We start from the raw sequence: 16296 nt of genomic DNA, 5'->3' as shown, positions 1-16296 counted from the left end.
TTTCACAACCCCTTCCAAGGGAAAATTGTATCCACACTACTGGCCTGGACTTACACCCACTGAAATTATTTTGTGGGTACGCCACTGCATCCACTCACCATTTAAGGTACAAGGTAAGTCCGAAGAATGGTTGGATACTCAAAATACACCACCATAAATGATGAGGTTCTGACTCAAAAGTATAAGGAAATGTAAGGGACGGGATCTAGTTTTTAAGTAGAATCCGTATCAATAGAACGTAACTTCCCATTTTAAAAATGTTTCATGTATCGACTGCGATTCAAGCCTGGGCCGTCCTGATGAGAAGATAGAAGCATTGGAACTGAGTTATCATGCCCGCCAATTATAAAGTATTTACCCGCACTTTTGATGGTGCCATTTGAGGTTCCAATCAGTCCCCGGGCATTTGAAAATGTATATAGGCCTACCTATCGAACTTAGGCACGCATCCGCGATTGTCTTGACACTGTAAGAATTTTAAAAAAAATTTCATAACTTACCGAGGATGCACATAGTGTTGCCTTTTCAGTGACAAAACGGTCCCTCTTCAAAAAATGTTACTTATATGGCACAAAATGAGGAACTAACGTGCAGATCACAATCCTGTCACAGTCTTCCCAACGCTGCAACTCAAACACAGCACATCTCTCAACCACGGTACAACCCGAGGATCCCTAGGACATTGTTGTTTCCTGGAACCGATCTGCAAAAGCTGACACGATGTTGTAAGCTTGCAGCTGTTTCTGGACGTGGCCCCCGTTATCTCGGTGGTCACGTTCCGGCCCCCTACTGAGTAATCCCTTGCTAATTGGCCCTTTCTTCATGTCTTGACATTTGTTAATACACGGTTTCATTCCCAATACTGAGGCCTCTACAGGAAAATATCCTCGCGCATCACAATCCTAAGTGTCTTCCTTTCATTCAAGCAGTACAAATATGGAGAATTATGTATGTCCCTATTGAGCCCTACTAATAGATTCTTGTCGCTACGTTAATTTAACATTTCGGCGTACGTTTTTAAGTTGTTCGTACCGTACGTAAAACAACGGCTAATCCTCGCTCTAGTTTCAGGAAATATTTTGGGGGGGGGCCCGGCCCCCCTGGGCCCCCCCCCTGGCTACGCCAGTGCTTAGGATTGTGATGCGCGGGGATATTTCCCTGTAGAGGCCTCAGTATTGGGAATGTCACCGTGTGTTGACAAATGTCAAGACATGAAGAAAGGGACAATTAGCAAGGGATTACTCAGTAGGGGGCCGGAACGTGAACACCGAGATAACGGGGGCCACGTCCAGAAACAGTTACAAGCTTACAACATCGTCACGTGTCAGCTTTTGCATATCGGTTCCAGAAAACAACAACGTCCTAGGGATCCTCGGGTTGTACCGTGGTTGAGAGATGTGTTGTGTTTAAGTTGCAGCGTTGGGGGGCCGTTTTGTCACTGAGAAGCCAACACTATGTGCATCCTCGGTAAGTTATGAAAAAGGTTTTTTTATTCTTACAGTAGCAAGACAATCGCGGATGGGTGCCTAAGTTCGATAGGTAGGTCTATATATTTTGTCAAATGCCCGGGGACTGATTGGAACCTCAAATGGCACCATCAAAAGTGCGGGTAACTATTTTGTATTTGGCGGGCGTGATAACTCAGTTCCAATGGTTCTATCTTCTCATCAGGACGGCCCAGGCTTGAATCGCAGTCGATACATGAAACATTTTTAAAATGGGAAGTCACGTTCTATTGATACGGATTCTACTTAAAAACCAGATCCCGTCCCTTACCTTTCCTTATACTTTTGAGCCAGAAGCGCATCATTTATGGTGATGTATTTTGAGTATCCAACCATTCTTCGGACTTACCTTGTACCTAAAATGGTGAGTGGATGCAGTGGCGTACCCACAAAATAATTTCAGTGGGTGGGGTGTAAGTCCAGGCCAATAGTGTGAATACAACGTTTCCTTGGAAGGGGTTGTGAAAAGATCTTTTATTTTTATTTAGAATTTGTTTTACGTCGCAGTAGGTCTTATGGCGACGATGGGACAGGAAAGGGCTGAGAGTGGGAAGAAGCGACCGTGGCCTTAATTAAGGTACAGCCCCGGTATTTGCCGGGTGTGGAAATGGGAAACCACAGAAAACCATCTTTAGGGCTGCCGACAGTGATGTTTGAACCCACTATCACCCGGATGCAAGCAAACAGCTGTGCGCCCCTAACCGCACGGCCAACTCGCCCGGTGGATATGAAAAGAAAGCCGGTCCTACCGAGTGCGGTGACGGATCTTCAGTTGATATTGTTGGTTTTGATTGTTTCCAGATACAATCATAATTTCTGTACTCTTAACATAAACGGGCTACATTATTGAAACTGTTCGTAAAATTGATATCGTTCTTCGTTTGTGAGGAAGTAGAATCTTCATTTAATTTGTCTTCTTAAAAAAGGAACCACTTTGGTACTACACCCCATGAAGGTGACTACCTTCCAGGCCGTAGATATTTCGATTACGGGAGACTCAAGGAAAACTCTACTGCACCCAAAAACAAGGCTACCGGGCGAGTTGGCCGTGCGTGTAGAGGCGCGCGGCTGTGAGCTTGCATCCGGGAGATAGTAGGTTCGAATCCCACTATCGGCAGCCCTGAAAATGGTTTTCCGTGGTTTCCCATTTTCACACCAGGCAAATGCTGGGGCTGTACCTTAATTAAGGCCACGGCCGCTTCCTTCCAACTCCTAGGTCTTTCCTATCCCATCGTCGCCATAAGACCTATCTGTGTCGGTGCGACGTAAAGCCCCTAGCAAAAAAAAAAAAAAACAAGGCTGTATCCTCCCCATCCCATGCCTTTCTTAACTCTGTCAGTGACGGGAATCGAATGCAGGATGCCTTAAGTCAAATTCGATAATAAGGAGACCTAAAAGTCACCAGCCGGCCCCATGGTGTAGGGGTAGCGTGCCTGCCTCTAACCGGAGGCCCCAGGTTCGATTCCCGGCCAGGTCAGGGACTTTTCCTGGATCTGAGGGCTGGTTCGAGGTACACTCAGCCTCCGTGTTTATAATTGAGGAGCTATCTGACGGTGAGATGGCGGCCCCGGTCTAGAAAGCCAGGAATAACGGCGGAGAGGATTCGCCGTGCTGACCACACGACACCTCGTAATCTGCAGGCCTCCGGGCTGACCAGCCGTCGCTTGGTAGGCGATGGTGCTTCGGGGCTGCTACGTCATGGAGTTTGGTTTGGAAAAGTGAACAGAGAAGGAAGCGCCACTCCTGCAGGACTCCTTAGCTTCCAGCTAGTTCTTCTGTCCGGCCTCGTGCATTTAGGACAGTAAGAAAACGAACGCCTTAATAAATGCTCCTCATAAAACCTTTGTAAAAATACTAACTGCATCTATTTATAACAATACTCACAAACGCCTCCATTTCATGTGGCTCAGTTGGTTGAGTCGCTGTCCTTCTGTGTCTGAGTTCGCAGGTTCAAATCCCGGGTTGGATGGGTAACCCTTAAAACGGTGTTGCAATGGCAACAGCTCAGTGTCGTTGGTTTCTGGCACGTTAATAAAAATTATACATACGAATATTAGCGTCACAAAACTCTAACTTTATACTACTATATTCTGTATCCCAGGCTTGCGTGGAAAAGTAATTAACAATTTACTTTACGTCGCACCGACACAGATAGGTCTTATGGCGACGGTACGATAGGAAAGGCTTAGGAGTTGGAAGGAAGCGGCCGTGGCCTTAGTTAAGGTACATCCCCAGCATTTGCTTGGTGTGAAAATGGAAAACCACGGGAAAACATTTTCAGGGCTGCCGACAGTGGGGTTCGAATCCACTATCTCCCGGATGCAAGCTCACAGCTGCGTGGCCCTAACCACGTTGGAAACTAATAGGACAAGGTAAACCCTACATCGCATATGTTGTAACGTGTATTTTTCTTTACCAACTAACAAAATATCTATACCCATACGCTTTACATTATTTATTTATTTATTTATTTATTTATTTATTTATTTATTTATTTATTTATTTATTTATTTATTTATTTATTTATTTATTAGTGCCTTCAGTACAGTGGCGAAGTTAAGGCTCCAGGCCCTCTCGTACACTTAACCACATACTAATAAGAATCTTAAATAAAATACTGAGATACATAAAATAGTTAAAACTACATAATTTAATAGAATTGAAAATAAATTTAAATAAATTACTTACTAAATTAATATTAGAACTAATTAATATTAAAAACTCTGAAAAATAGCTAATCCTCAGGAACGCAAACATTCATACTTCAACCATTCAGTCAGCTGTCCTCAGCAGGTAGTCTCGGTAGGTGACCTTAAATCGTGATTTAAAAAAGTTAGTTTCTCTGACCTGAACTGGCAGGGAATTCCATAATTTGGCGACAGTCACCACAAATGATCTATTAATTTTATATGTGCGGTGCAGTGGAATAGAAAGAATGAATCTAGAACGTGTATTTAAGTTGTAAAGTGATGATAAAAAAATGAATTTAGAAGAAATATACATTGGCTGACTTACAGCTACCACTCTGATCACCATCGTTAAAGTGTGTAGCTGCCGACGTTTATCAGACATCAGCCATGAGACAGCCTTATAGTATGGGGTGATACGAACATCGTAACCGATATTGTAAATAAATCGCAGGCAGGAATTCAATGTTCGTTGAAGTTGAAGTGTTTCTTCTCTCGTCATGTTAACTAAAACAACGTCACAATAATCAAGAATAGGGAGAATGAGTGTCTGTGTTAGTTTGGCCTCTAGCTCAAATGGAAATACATCCCTCTGCCGTTTAAGAGGGTGTAGAACTCCAAAAATCTTTTTACGTATTTCTTTCGTGTGATCAGATCAATCAACTGTTTCATTCATCATTACGCCGGGATTTTTAACCGTTTTACTGTAGGGAATAATGTTACCATTCAGTAGGATAGGCGGGATTGCGACATTGTTTGAGCAGCTCAGTAATTTTTGTGATCCAATTATAATTGTCTGAGTTTTTTGCACTTTAGTATGAGAGAGCTTCGTTGTGCATATACACTGAGTCGTCGGAGGTCCCTGTTAATATCTTGTCTTGCAGTGTCGATATATTTGAAGATCGTCAGCACAGAGGTTATGTGTGTTATATCCTGTCACAGATGGTATGCCATTGATATAAATACAGACAATTAGGGGCCGTAGAATACTGCCCTGTGGGGCAACACTAAATTTCATTTCCCATTTAGAGGCCTTGTCTTTTACTGTTACACGCTGTTGACGGTTACTCAAAATAAGAACTAAAATCCTCAAGCGCAGCTAGGTCGAAATTTAGCAGTTCCATTTTCTTTATCATCGTCGGAATTACTATAGTGTCTAAGACGCTACTGAAGTCAAGAAGGATACGTATAGTGAGCAGTCCTTTGTCCATAGCGTTCCTAATGCCTTCAGTAACCTTCAAAAGTGCTGTCGCGGTTCTGTGACCCTTCTCAAATCCAGATTGCAAAGGGTCCAAAAGAGCATTTTTATTTAGGTATTCCAGAACTTTCTCGTATACTAAACGTTCAAAGTCTTAAGAAAGCGAAGGGAGTACGGATATAGGACGATAGTCAGAGGGTGATTGTGGGTCTAAATTCTTAGGTACCGATATAATATTGGCTGTTTTCCAGACAGTAGGGAAAGTTCCGTTTAGTAAACAGTTGTTCAGTGTGTGCGTCAGTAAAGGCGAGATAGCACCCATAATGTTATGTATAAAAGTAATAGGAATATCATCTACACCTGTAGTATTTGATTTAATCGAGTACAAAGCCTTTTAAACCTGATTTTCTGTGACGCTGTGAAATGTGAATGGTGGATTGGCTGGAGGGGAGGGCGGTGAGTCGGTGCAGTTAATTTGGGTAGGTTGAATATTTATTCTAGTAAAGTAATCGTTCAGTTCGTCAAGTGGAATGTCAGGCGTTGGCTGTCTCTGTTGAGGTTTTCCTATTCCCGGAGCTCTAAGTTGGTCCCATGTGCGATTAGAATGTAAGTTGTTAGCTAAATTCCGAAAATATATACATTATTTATATTTCTGATTAACTGCTTTGTGCGATTTCTTAAGATGCGGTTAGATTCGAAGTCTGTGTCATCTAGGGTTTGTTTATAATGTCAAAATAACGAGTCACGGTGGGCCATCATTCTCTTGCCTTCATCATCTAGCCATGGACAAGAAGGACGAGAAACCTGTATTCGACGCGTGTGTGTGTATATCTTTGCCGCATTATTTGTATAAAATGTTACTTCTTTATTGCTTATCACATGACCATTATTATAATAACATTACCGTATTTATTCTAAACCAGAATATTGCATCCTTACTCAAACTGTTTATTCTTGCATTCATTTACTTGTACTTGGAATATATGAAATGCTGCAGTTATGTTGGGATGGGAGTAACAAAGGTAGCCAGGGGACGGGGGATTGTCGTCCGAGGAGTCCAGACACCCGAGAAGTTTTAACGAATGTACTTTTATTGAGCATTTTATATATAATGTACATTGATATTAGCTTCCGGAGTCCGACTCATTGGCTGAATGATCAGTGTTGAGGCCTTCGGTTCAGACGGTCCCGGGTTCGATTCCCGGCTGGGTCAGGGATTTTAATCGCGTCTGATTATTTCTTCTGGCTGGGGACTGGGTGTTTGTCCCAACATATTCATATTCAGACAACATACTACACTACCAACCACCAAAGAAGCACACAACACTGATTACATTCCTCTATATAGGGTTGGCGTCGGGAAGGACATCCGGCCGTAAAACAGGGCCAAATCCACATGTGCGACACAGTTCGCACCCGCGACCCCACAGATGTGGGAAAAGCGGGGGAAGAAGAAGAAGAAGAAAAAATTACTATTAGCTTCCGTAATCCGCACGAATCCACCACTCTAACTTGGATCCAAGGACACTCATCTCCTTTTTCGGTATTCTAGACCACTTGAACTATGGAAGTTTGGACACCAAACAAAATAAAATTCTGGATGAATGGGCCCCCCAAACTGAAATCCTGGCTACGCTACTGTCATACGGTGATCAGCTGCCGACTGTTCAAGATTAGCGCGTCATTTATATAACTTCATTTCGACGTGAAACCTTTGCACATCAGATTACTTTCCTCCAGAAAATAGAAACTTTGTAGAGAATAATCGAAATGGTGCAGTATAAACAATTAGTTTATTAACGAGTGCATTCGTTACTGCACGTTAATTCGTAACTTAGCATCATTTAAAGTATGAATAACACAACACTGACATGACGAAACATGTAAATAAGTAAATATCACATGCAATAGATACATTTTATCTAACAAACAGCTTTGCCTAACTGGGCAGTTACACAAATATCAAGACAGAATTTTAATAATAATGGAGTAATGTTATTTATTTTACTTCCCACTAACTATTTTCATGGTTTTCAGAGATGCCAAGGTGCTAGAATTTTGTTTCACAGGAGTTCTTTAACGTACCAGCAAATTTACCGACACGCGGCTGACATATTTAAGAAACTTCAGGTATTACCGAACTGAGCCAGGATTGAATCTGCCAAGTTGGAGTCAGAAGGCCAGCACTCTATCATCTGAGCTATTCAGTTCGGCAAGACAGAATTGCTTCGGTAGAAAAATAAAAGTTAATGCGAGCATATAGGCACATCTCTATTAATCCACTATTTAGATATTACATTCAGAAATTACGATGGGTGTTCATAGCTAGAGCAACTTTCTGTCCTCAATAGGTGTGGGATACAAGCAAGATTAATTAACATCAAATATTCACTGGATACCCCTCACTCTGGAGAATTAGCCGACTTGAACCACATCATACTCTCATGTACGAAGTACTCCCAACAACGGAACCATCTGTACTCTTCTATAGTATAGGTAAGTTAAATACCCCGCTGCCAATTTCAATTGCCATCCTTTTATCAAACCTAAATCCACAATTATGCGCTGTAATTTGCCAATATTTATCAGACAGTAGTATTAATTTATGTTATAACTTTTTTCAACCGCGAAAAGTATGTACCATAAACGTATGCCCCATAAATGTGGCATATGCAAAAACTTGATGGAATTTGTCATTATATCAAAAAACTAACTGTATTGAAGAACCACAAAGACAGTCCTCGTTGCAATCAGTGTTGGGTAGACAATTTTTCTGCTTTCAAACTATTGTGGTCAGAGCTAAACAAAGATTATGATTTTCTTTATTTGTTAACAAGGAAGATCACACAGGATTGCATTGGTAACCCCAGATGAAACCAACTTTCGCGGTGCCTTAGGAAGTTTAATGGTAAATCGAGTGCTCTCAGCATCTGATGACAGTAATTTTGAATCTGATGCAGCAAACATTTTATTGACACATAACAACATCATTAAGTGTAATTTTGAAGCAAATGTCAGTAAACGGTGTGAGCTAAGTGATAAGAACTGGTTATCAATATGAGGTACTACAAGAACATGTAGACCAACCCTGTCCAACACGGCGCCCGAGGTACCCTTTTATGGCGCCCTTCGCAATTAATTTCCAAATTAAATTTTACTTAATATTTGAAAACAATACTTTTGCATTTCAATAAATATTCTTACTTTTCTCTTAAAAATACCGTCCTCAAAGTCAGGAAATTTGTTATATCCGTACCTCCAAATACACAAAGAGCTTTGAGTAAGCCATAAATGTGATCTAGGCCTAACTGACTCGTGTCCGCAATTAGTGAAGAGATAGAAGAAAGGTTCAGAAAGAGAGCTATTCGAGATGTAAGTAGTTGCGACAAACGGGACTCCTCCACAAACCTCTCACTGTGGGGGGCTAGCGCCAGGTATAAGGCCCTCTCTACTCACGGAGCCAAATATAGCCACATATTTATTCTGCCAAACAGAACCGCTTCCTTATGATTCACTTGATTGCAATGCCATAAACTACCTACCATGACAGAGTTTCACCAGGACGACAATGGGACACCCAATTTGCCCACAAAGTAACTTTAATCCCAACAAAGCTGTGCCGTAAACAATGAACAAACGATTTATGAAAGTCTTGCAATTGGAATGTTCCCAGTTCCTAGCTTCCAGGCGAATATTCAGTATTACTTGTGAGCTTATGCAGGGCTTATGGAATACGTTTTGTGTGTCTTGTGTTGAGATAAGTTGTACATTCAACATGTTCCGTGTGCTTTTTTTCATTACTATTTCAACTTTAAATTATTCAGTTTATAATCAGTTATATTTCATTAAACATAACTTCTGAACATGGCTAAAAGGCAAAGAAATTATAACTTTAACAGTGAATGGGAGGACCAGTATTGCTTTATTGAAAACAAAGGAAAGTCTGTGTGTTTATTGTGTAATACTAGCGTGTCTGTTCCTAAAAGAAGTAATGTACAGCGACATTTTTAAACTAATCACAAAAAATTTGACAGTGAATTTCCTGTTAATTCTGAACTAAGAAAAAACAAAGTGAAAGACCTAAAATCTAAATTAGCATTGCAACAATGTGCGTTTAAGAAGCCAGTTCAGCAAACGCGTAACGTGACAACAGCTTCTTACAAAGTTTGTTACGTCCTAGCTAGAAGGAAGAAAGCTTTCAGTGATGGGGAAGTAGTGAAAGAAGCTATGATAAATGCCGCTGAATCTCTGTTCGAATCTCACAAAGATAAATCTGAATTGATATCTTCAATCAAAGGACTTCAGTTGTCTCACCAAACTGTTGCTAGGCGGGTTGAACAGATTTCTACTAATATGGAATCTCAATTACATCAGGATTTGAAGTCGTGTGAACATTTTTCACTCCAGTTTGATGAAAGTGCTGGTATGTCTGACACTGCTGAGTTCTGTGTATTTGCTAGAATGGTTTTTAATGATTTTACACTAAAGGAAGAATATGTCAAGCTATTAGCACTTCATGGACGTACTAGGGGAGAAGATTTATTTATTTATTTATATATATATATATATATATATATATATATTTATTTATGTATTTATTTATTTATTTATTTATTTATTTATTTATTTATTTATTATGCCTTTACCGCTGTCAAAGCTTGTCGCTATAACAACAGATGGGCCACCGTCTATGACTGGTAGAAATAATGGATTTCTTTCTCTTTGCGCTAAGGATGAATCATTTCCAAAATTTCTTTCTTATCATTGTATTATTCACCAAGAAGCGTTATGCGCAAAGGTTTTAAAGTTCGATCATGTCATGAAAATTGTAACTAATGTCGTGAATTATATAAGATCGTCATCTACTCATCATCGATTGTTCAGAAGTATTTTACGTATGTCAGATTCGGAGTATGGTGACGTCATCCTTCATGCAGACGTAAGGTGGCTTAGTAGGCGGAAAACACTCGAACGGTTTTGCTGCCTGTTGGATGAGATACGAGACTATGAAATAATCTCCTGTTAAATATTATCATGAACTTGATGATATATCTTGGCTAATCGAATTAGCATTCTTGGCAGATATCACCTCAAAATTAAATGAGTTAAATCTCGAAATGCAAGGAAAAGATAATAATATTTCAGGTCTGATAAGTATTGTCAATGCATTTGAAAGGAATCTTAAGGTATGGATTGTCCATTTAAATAGAAATTCCCTTTCACATTTTCCAAATTTGAAATCTATGGCAGATACAGTAAATGGTGGCAAGCGTGATTTTTCATCTCTTGCTAAACATCTTGAAACTGTTGGGTTAGTATTTGGTAGCAGATTTAGCCAGTTTTAAATGCTTGAACCAGTGATCATGTTTGTCAATAATCCCTTCGCTTTGTTAACGTTTGTGAGTTTGGAGGGAGGGTGTGTGAAATATTCGAAAATTATAATCCTGAAGAATTAGAAATGGAAATTTTAAGCCTTCAGTCAGACCTTCCTTGGAAATCCTCCTACGCAACATGTGGCAATTTCTGGACTCTGGTGGACGGTAAAAAATATCCCATTACCCGCAGTGTTGCTCTGAAGATGCAATCTTGTTTTGGTTCAAGCTATCTTTGTTAAATCGCGTTTTCGACTATGAACATAATAAAAAAAAATACCGACCCTGACTGACAGACTCACACCTGAATGACGCGTTAAGAGCAGCCTGTTCCAGTTACACACCATACTTTCCTCAACTTGCAGCGAGCATGCAGTGCCAGATTTCACATTAATTATGTGAGTAAATATATTTTCATATAATTTTTAATTCTAGATTTATTATTATTATTATTATTATTATTATTATTATTATTATTATTATTATTATTATTATTATTATTATTATTATATAGTCGTTGTAGTACCGATAACAGTAGTCGAATTAGTGGAATCGTACCTGGCGCCCGCATACCCTTAGTTATCATGTGAATGTGCTCGCGTAGAAACGAACGTTGGACAGCCCTGATGTAGACCGTTATGCTATGGGCTGGAAATGTTGCAAGTTTCTTCATGCTGAATCTAGGGATGCGTTGTTATTTTATGATCATTATTATAATATGAGAAATGTGCACATAGAATTAAGGTTTTACATTGTAACAAACATAATTATTAATCCCCTTTTCCTGCTTTCAATCATGCTAAAGATAAAAGGGAGTTTACATTGAAACACGTAAGATTGTGTTAAAATTTGTACTTCCGTACATTTTTAATTAATTAAACCCACTAATTTAATGGGCCCCTCTCCCCACCTCTACCGCCTCAAGGACAGTGTCCTGGAGCGTGAGACATTGGGTCTGGGGATACAACTGGGGAGGACGACCAGTACCTCGCCCGGGCGGCCTCACCTACTATGCTGAACAGAGGCCTTGGTGGAGGATGGGAAGATTGGAAGGGATAGACAAGGTAGAGGGAGGGAATCGGCCGTGGCCTTAAGTTAGGTACCATCCCATCATTTGCCTGGAGGAGAAGTGGGAAACCACGAAAACCACTTCCAGGATGGCTGAGGTGGGAATCGAACCCACCTCTACTCAGTTGACCTCCTGAGGTTGAGTGGACCCCGTTCCAGCCCTCGTACCACTTTTCAAATTTCGTGGCAGAGCCGGGAATCGAACCCGAACCTCCGGGGGTGGCAGCTAATCACGCTAACCACTACACCACAGAGGTGGACGTAATTTAGTTTGCTTATTGTTATGTGAATTTAATCATCATCATCATCATCTGTTTACCCTCCAGGTTCGGTTTTTCCCTCGGACTTAGCGAGGGATCCCACCTCTACCGCCTCAAGGGCAGTGTCCTGGAGCTTCAGACTCTTGGTCGGGGGATATAACTGGGGAGTATGACCAGTACCTCGCCCAGGCGGCCTCACCTGCTATGCTGAACAGGGGCCTTGTGGAAGGATGGGAAGATTGGAAGGGATAGGCAGGGAAGATGGAAGGAAGCGGCCGTGGCCTTACGTTAGGTACCATCCCGGCATTCGGCTGGAGGAGAAGTGGGAAACCACGGAAAACCACTTCCAGGATGGCTGAGGTGGGAATCGAACCCACCTCTACTCAGTTGACCTCCCGAGGCTGAGTGTACCCCGTTCCAGCCCTCGTACCACTTTTCAAATTTCGTGGCAGAGCCGGGAATCGAACCCGAACCTCCGGGGGTGGCAGCTAATCACGCTAACCACTACACCACAGAGGTGGACGTAATTTAGTTTGCTTATTGTTATGTGAATTTAATCATCATCATCATCATCTGTTTACCCTCCAGGTTCGGTTTTTCCCTCGGACTTAGCGAGGGATCCCACCTCTACCGCCTCAAGGGCAGTGTCCTGGAGCTTCAGACTCTTGGTCGGGGGATATAACTGGGGAGAATGACCAGTACCTCGCCCAGGCGGCCTCACCTGCTATGCTGAACAGGGGCCTTGTGGAAGGATGGGAAGATTGGAAGGGATAGGCAGGGAAGATGGAAGGAAGCGGCCATGGCCTTACGTTAGGTACCATCCCGGCATTCGCCTGGAGGAGAAGTGGGAAACCACGGAAAACCACTTCCAGGATGGCTGAGGTGGGAATCGAACCCACCTCTACTCAGTTGACCTCCCGAGGCTGAGTGTACCCCGTTCCAGCCCTCGTACCACTTTTCAAATTTCGTGGCAGAGCCGGGAATCGAACCCGGGCCTCCGGGGGTGGCAGCTAATCACGCTAACCACTACACCACAGAGGCGGACATGTGAATTTAATAACGTCGTAAATAATTACGGATAGTGATTAAGACTGGAAAGCTAAATTGCTATTACAAAGCCATGTGTCATCAACACAAAGCGTACTGAATAACAATGTCGCATAATAATACCCTTTCGGAGAATTCATTTACCAACGTCCAAGCAAACACATTTAGCGGTGAAGCAACCTCCTGGTGTGAAGGAAATGTACAGCGAGTGAAAGAAAATTATTTTGGCGCTGCATTAGTTTCTGCTTTAGTCACTGAAATAGGTCACGAACGTATTAAATGTAACTGGGTCTTCTCGTTTGTTGATCATGGATTTCTTAATGGGTCCAGCAATTTGTAAATTATCAGTCACGCAGAGGATGGCTATGGGGTATGAAACTAATCCTTTTCAGCCAATTCATGATATTCAGTGTATTAACAATTCTTCAGGTTGCATGTGACATCACTTTTTGTTAGTGGGATTGAAATAGTTCAACAAGTGAACAATGCCAAAAAATTCTACGATTTCCAAGACCTATTTAAACTTTTAATAAAGAGTAATTTATTGATTCCCTAAAGTCAATGAAATGTTTATGGTACACAATCAATCAATCAATCAATCAATCAATCAATCAATCTGCATTTAGGGCTCGGCTGTTTCAGTTTAGATCGAACGCCACTGTCGGTAGCCATAAAGATTGTTTTCTGTGGTTTCCCATTTTCGCGCCGACACAGATATATCTTAGGCCGATGATGGGATATGAAAAGCTGGGAGGGGGAAATAAGGACCGTGGCCTTAATTGAGGTACCGGCATTTGCTTGGTGTGAAAATGGGAAACCACGGTAAACCATATTCAGGGTGCCGAGAGTGGGGTTCGAACGCATTATCTCTTGAAAGCAAGCCGATAAATACGTGATCCAAACCGCGCAGCTACTTGGTGGGCGGTTATGTTCAACATCTGAAGGTTATCTACATGGACTTCGGTATTAAATAAGCAAGTATAAGATAAGCCTTTATAGGGCTAAACAGGTTATATTGTAAAACAAGCTCTTCGCTTACCACGGTCGAAAATGGTGTAACACAATACTCACATATTCTCTTTTACATGCCTAAGTTAAGTGATATGCTATGGCTTTAATTGATAACTAGTAAATTAATTCACCGCTAGCCTCAAATAAAATTAATTCAATTATTTTACTTACCGACTGAATGAAAATAAAATACCAGTTTTTAGTTTGAATATTTTTTAAATAATTTCCACATAATAGAAGAAGGCCTAGCCTGATAGAGCTTACAAGTGATAAGCTTTAACAGCTTCATTTCAAGTAATACTAATCCCGTATTGACTACAATCAATTAATGAATATTCAAGATAAACTTAAATATTATAACTAAGTGGTCCGCCTATTCAATACGGAGAATAGGGGCGTACCGATCGAGCTGATGAGCTCAAATAGCACGTCTGGGCGAAACTCTGCAAAATGCACACGGCCTAACCACCCAAAAGCTGGTTCTATTCATGTGATTGTATGATCTGCGGCCGTGAAAGTCATTTTGATATTCTAACTCCATGGGGAGTAATATTTTTTGGAAACGGAGAATTCACTTCTCCTTTAGCAGGTTAGCAATCCCTATTTGCTAACACGGCGGGACCGTGCGATTGGTCTGCCACTGCTAAGCAGAGTCCTGGAGAGGCGTGCCAATCCGGCTGATGAGCCCAAATGGCACGTCTGGGCGAAACTCTGCAAAATGCACACGGCCTAACCATCCAAAAGCTGGTTCTATTCATGTGATTGTAAGATCTGCGGCCGTGAAAGCCATTTTTGATAATATATAATTTATTATATTTAGTACATGTTTCGTCCCCTAAGGGACATCATCAGCTAATAATAAATTAACATTAAAATATCAGAAATACAAAATAAATATTATTAAAATTGGAAAGACACATTAAAATTTTTTGATGTGTGGTTATGACATTTAAAATATGATCTTAGAAATTTTGTTAAAATTGTAAGTCATAAGATAGATAAAACAGTTAAATTGTCCATATTACTCTTGTTGATATTCTTGGAAAATACTAGTTTTGCTTATAAAATCTTAAAACATCATTTGCTGTAAATAGCACACTTGATTTGTATCTCTTGGTGAAAGATTTGTTGAAGCTTAATAAGCATTCTTTGGATGGTATAATAAAGTTGAATGCTTCAGTCAACTCGGGGCCGTGATGGTAAAGTTCTGTGTGGTAATGGATATAATTTTATTCCTTATTAATGGCCCCGGTGTGCGGAGAAGTACTCACTTCTACCCATAAAGGGAAGGGTCTTCTTTCTGTTGTCAAAATCAGTGTTGATGTATCCATTGAAATACTGATATACGCTTGTTTCTGATTAAACTCGCTAGAACAGTAAGAGAGCGCTTAAATGATAATAGCTCTAAAATAGGTTACAAGGATGCTGAATTATTTTACCAATAACCTGTGAGGCGTTTAAACCAAATGTACAGAATAATAGTGTAATAATTACATTTATGTTTCACGGAAATGTTTATATCTTATTAACGACCGGCATTGCATAGATCCAATAATGCTGAATAGGATCACTGATTATTCAAGGTAAGAAATTCCGTATTATATAAATATACTTTCTTGCTGGCGACAATCGAAAATCAGCAGACACCCCAGGGGTGTCCGGTCCAGTATCGTGGATAAATATGGAGGATCTTAGGGAATATACATAACACAATAAATCCAGACTCGTGGTTTCATGTTGAAACGAGTAACACATTTATTCATAAATCTGTCGTCCTGATAATAATCGAAATGTTTGTTTTAAAAGGAGAAGACTTCCCCTAATATGACGCATCGTAACTTATGTTCATGAGAAGTGCAATACCATTCACAGAGTGTTACAAATATAATTCGAGGGAATCAACACCTCGCAAAAATCTCCCTAAAAGTGCCTAACTTCCAAGTCAGCCTAACTGAATCACAAACTGTATTATAACTCCCTGTCCCTCTCTCGACAGTCCGATACAGACAGGTGATTTGTTTTAGGAGTCTTGCAGCTTTGTTACAGTGTACACTGCAGTTCATTAAAAGCCAGTGGCCTGAAATATTCATTTCAGGCAAGGAAATCTGTACAGCCCTCAGAACCACCCAGTACCGGGTTGCACTCTCT

This window comes from Anabrus simplex, chromosome 1 (assembly GCF_040414725.1).
Source record: "Anabrus simplex isolate iqAnaSimp1 chromosome 1, ASM4041472v1, whole genome shotgun sequence".
In the NCBI taxonomy this organism is placed as follows: domain Eukaryota; kingdom Metazoa; phylum Arthropoda; class Insecta; order Orthoptera; family Tettigoniidae; genus Anabrus; species Anabrus simplex.
The sequence above is the reverse complement of the archived record's forward strand: the minus strand, read 5'-3'. Positions refer to the sequence as shown.